We start from the raw sequence: 7,355 nt of genomic DNA, 5'->3' as shown, positions 1-7,355 counted from the left end.
AATAAATTAATAAAACAAACAGAACAGAAAATTAAAAAGAGAGAAGGAACTTACCTGACGCTTACCTGAGGCCCACTCACCTGTGCGGCCTGCTGCAGAAGCCGGCCCAGCCCACCACCGCCTCCTTCTCTGTCGCCTTCCTCCTCTGCCAGGAGGATGAGCACGCGCCCGGCGTGCGCGGCCACGCGCCCCGGCCACCTCCTCCCTGCCTGCCTGCCTCCTCCTCCGCCTGGACGCTCCGGTGACGCCACGCGCCTCCCCGACCCCCTCTCACTTCTCCCTCGCTCTCTGGACCCCCTCCTCATCCTCTGCTCTCCCTCCCTCTCGTCACCGAACGCACCTGAGAGCGCCGCTCGTCGTAGCCATGACCACCGGCCACCCCTCGTCCCGTGGCCGTGCCCAGCAGCTCCGCAATCGAGCACCACATCCCCAAGCCGAAGGAAACGAGCCGGAGGGCTTTGCTTCGTTGCCATCGCCGTCGTCTTCTACCTCGGACCCGCCGGCCATCACCGTCAAATTCGTCGGCTCTGGACCGTCCCCGACCTCGCCGAGCGTTCCGTCGGCACCGCTGTGAGCCCCCGGTCCTCTTCCCCCTAATCCCGCCTTCGTTTGTTTGCCCTAGCCGCCGCCCCCTTGCTAACAGCAGCCGCCGCCGCATGGGATCGTCGCCGGCGAAACCCCGGTGACCATTTGGTCACGGGCGTGCACCCGTTGTGCTTGCCGCGACCCGTAGAGCCCCTCCAGCGCCTCAGCTCCCTCGTCTGTGAGCAGCAGCGCCGAACCCGACCGCACCCGAACTCCGGCCGCCGCTCACGAGCTCGCCGTCGTCGGTACCGGCCACCACCGGCACGGCCACCACCACCGTTCGATGCGCACCAGCAAGGGCTCTCCAACGAGCCCAAGCACGGCCTCGCCCGTGCCCTGTAGCGCGTTTCCGATTCGCGCCGCCGTCTCGGGCCTCGCCGGCGTCATGTCGCCGGTGGGTTTGACCCACTCTGACCACGGTGGGACCCCCCCTGTGTCCATGACAGGTGGGCCCAGCCCTGTTAGCTAATTAGGATTAGCACTAATCAAATTAGTTAAACTAATTACCCCCTGCTGACACTGATAGTGGGCCCCGTGGCTATTAATTTGATTAGTTAGAGTTAATTAACTCTGTTAGTCACCTGAGTCACTGACAAGTGGGCCCCACTGGTCAGGTTTGACCCGGACCAGTCCCTGTTGACCTGCTGACATCACACTGACGTCAGGCTGATGCAGTAATGAATTACTGGAATTATTATAATTCAGAAAATTCCAGAAAATTGTATAAACTTCTAAAATTCATAGAAGTTCAACCGTAGCTCCAAATGAAATAATTTATATATGAAAAATTATCAGAAAAATTCAAGGAATCCATCTGTACCATTTTCATGCATGTTTGAACAATGTTTGTCCTCTGTTTTGGACAAAACAAATTAAGGGCATTTAAATAATCATATATGGAGTTGGAATTTGAATCATGTATTCAAACCAACTTCATTTAAATCATAGCTAGGTGCATTAGCCCAAAACACATTCATATTGCCATGTCATAGCATGCATCATATTGTCGCATTGCATTGATTGTGTTTTTCCTTGTTTGCCGGTAATTGTCCCCTCTTGATAGACGTGTACCGGCGATGTGATCGATGACACCGACGAAGAGCTATATTATCTTCAGAAGTGCCAGGCAAGCAAAACCCCCTTGTTCATTCCGATACAATCCCACTCTCTCGCTCCTGCTCTCTTTTACTGCATTAGGACAACAACGACATATTTGTTACTTGCTGCGGTAGCTGAACCCCTTTATCCTCTGCATGACCTGTCATTGCCACAGTAAATAGATGAAACCCACTAGCATGAGTAGGAGTTGTTTGAGCCCTGTTGTGCCTACTCATTCATGCTTGTTTTTCATGCCTGCTACTGCTTAGAGTTGAATCAGGTCTGATTCATCGGGGATGAATCAGAGGCGTGTGAACATGTCCTACTGTGTGTGAGCTAAGTGTGTGAACACGATTTGGTAAAGGTAGCGGTGAGAGGCCATGTAGGAGTACATGGTGGGTTGTCTCATTGCAGCCGTCCTCAGGAACTGAGTTCTGTTTTTGTGATCCATGACCAGCTACTACCACACATTGGAATGCTTAAGTGCCCCTCTCGACTTATTAATCAACTTGATCTCTGTCCAGGAGTTGCAACTAGTTTCTGGTGTTTGTAGGTAGTGTTAGTAGTCTACCAAGTGGCACCCGGTACAGGTGGGCTTGGGACAGACTAGGCACAGTGTCACGGTGTACCAAGTGGCACCCGGATGGTGGGCTTGGGAACCCTGCTCACATCGTTTGGGGCCGTGAGCGACACCCCGGCCGGATCTCCTTGCGGATGGAACCCGAATAGGCGATAAACCTGGACTAGAGACTTGTTCGGTTAGTCAGGTCGTGGGCGACTCCCTCGCCCGGCTTCCGCTTGAAGGTTGCCGAGGTACATGACGTGTACAGGGCGATAACTGGCGGGAGCGTGTGTGAAGAAGTACACCCCTGCAGGGTTATCGTTATCTATTCAAATAGCCGGATTCCTCGGATATGGAAACTTGGACCCCTTGCATAGTTCATAGACAAGTGAAAGTGGATACTCTAAAATACGCAAGATAAGCGTGAGTGCTATGGATGGCGTTCTCGTAGGGAGACGGGAGTGGATCCATAGTGGTGTATTGATATGGTGAATATGTGGACTCGTGTGCGCCACCTCAAGAGAGTTACTTGCAGTCGTAGTTCAGGATAGCCACCGAGTCAAAGCTGGCTTGCTGCAGTTAAACTCCACCACCCCCCCTTTGTTGATAATGATGCATATGTAGTTAGATCTGATGTAAGTCTTGCTGGGTACATTTGTACTCACGTTGCTTAATTTATGTTTTTGCAGAGAGACTTCAGTCTCGTTAGTAGTACCGCGTGGACTTCGACGTTTAGCTTGTTACCTTAGCTACGATCTTGTGCCCTCGGCAGGATCTGGTAGATAGTCAGGCTTCTTAGCCTTTTTCATTTATAGATGTCTGTACTCAGACATGATAGCTTCCGCTTGTGCTTTGACTTGTATGCTCTGAGTGTTGGGTCATGAGACCCGTGATTGTAATATCTCGCTCCTCGGAGCCTATCGAATAAAAACTACTGAGTCGCAGAGTCATTTTGTGATGCCATGTTGTATTGCACATATCGAGCATATTGTGTGTATGTTATTGAAATGCTTGGTATGTGTGGGATCTGACTATCTAGTTGTTTATCTTTAGTAGCCTCTCTTACCGGGAAATGTCTCCTAGTGTTTCCACCGAGCCATGGTAGCTTGCTACTGCTCCGGAACACTTAGGCTGGCCGGCATGTGTCCTTCTTCGTTCATGTGTCTGTCCCTTCGGGGAAATGTCACACGATGAATACCGGAGTCCTGTTAGCCCGCTACAGCCCGGTTCACCGGAGTCCTGCTAGCCCAGTGCTACAGCCTGGATTCACTCGCTGATGACCGACACGTTCAATGCTGGGTCATGGATGCCTGTCCCTGTAAGTTTGTGCCACTTTGGGTTTACGACTAGCCATGTCAGCCCGGGCTCCTTATCATATGGATGCTAGCGACACTATCATATACGTGTGCCAAAAGACGCAAACGGTCCCGGGCAAAGGTAAGGCGACACCCGTGGGAACACCGTGCGTGAGGCCGCAAAGTGATATGAGGTGTTACATGCTAGATCGATGTGGCATTGAGTCGGGGTCCTGACATTTGTGTAGCTCTTGGAGGGGCGTTCGAGTTCGTATTCTTCGGCCGCAAGGACATCAGTCCATCTGTCGGCTAGCAAGTCTTGGTCAGCTCTAAGCTGCTGCTGTTTTTTCTTGAGGCTGCTCACTATGGCCATAAGCCTGCGTTTGAAACGCTCTTGTTCGACGGGATCCTCAGGCACGACAAATTCGTTGTCATCGAGGCTTGCCTTGTCTTTGGAGGGAGGCATGTAATTATCATCCTCTACCTCTCTGTCTGCCGCTCTCTCATGAGGGCTGGCTTCTCCGTCCTCCTATGCTGAATCCTGCTGGAGGGGGTTGTCTTCGGCACTGCCCGAGGTGTTATTATCTCCCGTTCCAGAATTGCCATTTTTGCTTTGGCGGGATTTAGAGCGGCGCCGCTGACGCCGGCGCTTAGGCTGCTTCTTGGAGGGGTCATCCTCCGTTGTTCCATCTCCATTCCCTTCTTTTGGGGTGTCCACCATGTATATGTCGTATGCCGAGGTGGCCTTCCAGTGCCCTATAGGCGCTGGTTCTTGGTCGTCTCCTGCATCGGCGTCCATACCGTCGATGTCTTCGGGGTCGAAGTCAAGCATGTCGGTTAAATCATCAACAGTGACTACGAAGTGGGTGGTGGTTGCGCTTTGAATTTCTTCATCGTCCGCATCCCAACCTTGCTGACCATAGTCCGACCAGTGCTCTCCTGATAAAGAGAGATACTTTAGTGAATTCAGAATGTCGCCGAAGGGCGAGTGCTGAAAGATGTCCACAGCGGCGAACTCCATGATCGACGCCCAATCAGGTTCGATCGACAGGGGCACGGAAGGTTCGGAGTCCGGAGAGGAGTCCGGCACCTTGGAGTCATGAGCTTCGCAAATTACAAGGCTGGTGTTCGGCTCGATCGCCGTAGAGATTGCAGCCCCCGAGGCGGTGTCCAGTCACCCGTCCTCGATTGGCGCAGTCGGCTCCGACCTAAGGGTCGGAGCGGACACTAGGGCGGCCTCTAGGGCACTGTTCGGCGGCGGAGCTAGATCATGCCCATCGTGACAGTGCGGCGCGCTCGGCTTTGGATCGAACCCGTCAAAGATCAAGTCTCCGCAGATGTCAGCCGTGTAGTTCAAACTTCCAAATCTGACCTGATGGCCAGGGGCGTAGCTTTCGATATGCTCCAGTTGGCCAAGCGAATTGGCCCGCAGTGTAAGCCACCGAATACGAAGATCTGTCCGGGGAGGAAAGTCTCACCCTGGACCGCATCGTTGTTGATGATCGAAGGAGCCATCGGGCCTAAAGATGACGACACAGAGGAACTCTCAATGAAAGCACCAATGTCGGTGTCAAAACCGGCGGATCTCGGGTAGGGGGTCCCGAACTGTGCGTCTAGGCGGATGGTAACAAGAGATAAGGGACACGATGTTTTTACCCAGGTTCGGGCACTCTCTATGGAGGTAAAACCCTACTCCTGCTTGATTAATATTGATGATATGGGTAGTACAAGAGTAGATCTACCACGAGATCGGAGAGACTAAACCCTAGAAGCTAGCCTATGGTATGATTGTTGTTCGTCCTACGGACTAAAACCCTCTGGTTTATATAGACACCGGAGAGGGCTAGGGTTACACAGAGTCGGTTACAATGGGAGGAGATCTACATATCCGTATCGCCAAGCTTGCCTTCCACGCCAAGGAAAGTCCCATCCGGACACGGGATGAAGTCTTCAATCTTGTATCTTCATAGTCCAGGAGTCTGGCCAAAGGTTATAGTCCATTCATTCGGACACCCCCTAATCCAGGACTCCCTCACGGGGGTTATAAAGTGAGGGGGGCAAGGGGGCGGCAGACATTATTCTTGCTCGTGCCCTCCTGCCCCCCCTACTCCTACTCTGCTCTTTGCCACCAACGCACAGCTGCGCCCGTGGTCCCGACCAGAGATCTCTTTGTCGTCCATCTCCTCTCTTTCTCTTCTAGTGATATCGCTGCCGTCGGGCGCCTGGATGGGCTCAACCATCACCACCGACGACATCACCTATCTTCGGTCTTCGCGGCGCCTGCCGCGGGAGACGGACGTTGGTGTCCGTCTGCCGCGCGGCGAGCAGAGGCCCCGGCCCGAGGGGCAGGAGCGCGTCGTCTTCCTCACGCATTTCGAGCATGGCTTCGGGCTGCCGGCGAGCACCTTCTTCCATGCGTTCTTGGAGTTCTTCGGGCTCCAACTGCACCATCTTGGCACCGACGCCATCGTCCAGCTCTCCGGCTTCGTAACCCTATGCGAGGGGTACCTGGGGGTCGAGCCGACGATTGACCTCTGGGCGCGCTTCTTCTCCTCGAAGCAGCAGGGCCCGTCAGCCGGGGAGTTCACCGACTGTGGGGCCACCGTCATCTCGAAGCGGTCGGGGGCGGACTTCCCCAAGATCCCGCTTGAGGATTCTGCCAAGAAGTGGCAAAACTCCTTCTTCTACGTCCGCAACCACGGTGCGGACCACATTAATCTTCCTCCCTTTGCTGTCACGCCGCCGAGGGCGAAAACGAACTGGGGCTACTCGCTCCAGCGCCCGTCGCAGGAGATCGTCAATCTCTGCGAGCGGGTCACGGTGACGAGGACGCAGGAGGGGCTCACCGGCACCGACCTCCTTGCCGCGTTCATCACCCGCCGGGTTCTCCCGCTTCAGAGGTGCTCCTGCCTCATCGGTGAGATGATCGGGCTTCAGGACCCCAACCGGATGGGGTCGATGCGGCTGTCTGCGGAGCAGGTCACACGCGGCATGAATGACATCTCCAAGGCCAACCTTGGGGATGACTGGTGATTCGGCAAGGCGCCGTACAGCCAGGCGAACTCGGCATCGCGGGTGAGCGTCTGGTCTTCTTATTTTTCCGCCATGCATCTTCTCATTCATCCCGAGCATCACGGGAGATACTTCTGAATGCGAGCCGGCATCCTTACGCCCGGGCTCCATCGCAGGTGGCGCAGGTGGCACCACAGGCGCCCGTAGCTCACGGCGGCGAGGAGGTGGCCGAGTCCGATGCCGGCGTTGGGCGTCGTGCGGGTAAGTCTTGAGTCATTTCCTTCTTTATTTATCTTGAATAGTTCGTTACGTCGCAGCGCAGGCGATGCTGACGCCGGTTGTTGGTGTAGCGGCGTTGGGCGGAGGAGGCGGCGGGGCAGGCGGAGCCGGGTCCTTGCATGGGGGGGGGGCGCCAAGCCACCCGCATGGGAAAGACAGTGTCGCGCCGCGACCTCGGGCCCCAAAGCGCACGGTGGACCCGGCCGAGCCTGGGAAGCCGGCCAAGAAGAAGTGCGGGAAGCCGACCCCGGTCCCAGTCTTGACAGGGTAAGCCTTATTTCCTGCTTGCGCCTGTATTTCTTGAGCTAGTCTTGTCTCTTGTTTGCTTATTCTTCCTTCTTCTTCAGATTGCCAATCGTGCTGGCGAGGGCGGCAGCGGAGGCCGCGGCCGCCGAGGGGGCCGCGTTCCGCAGGAGCCGGTCTAACCTCGCCGGCCTGGCCGGGGAGGAGGGACAGGGTGACTCGGACCTCAGCCTGGACCCGGACAACGCCGAGGCCTTGTCCTGGCGGGACTAGAACCGGGC

Source organism: Triticum dicoccoides, chromosome 3B (assembly GCF_002162155.2).
Source record: "Triticum dicoccoides isolate Atlit2015 ecotype Zavitan chromosome 3B, WEW_v2.0, whole genome shotgun sequence".
Classification (NCBI taxonomy): Eukaryota; Viridiplantae; Streptophyta; class Magnoliopsida; order Poales; family Poaceae; genus Triticum; species Triticum dicoccoides.
This window is presented reverse-complemented; position numbering follows the sequence as displayed.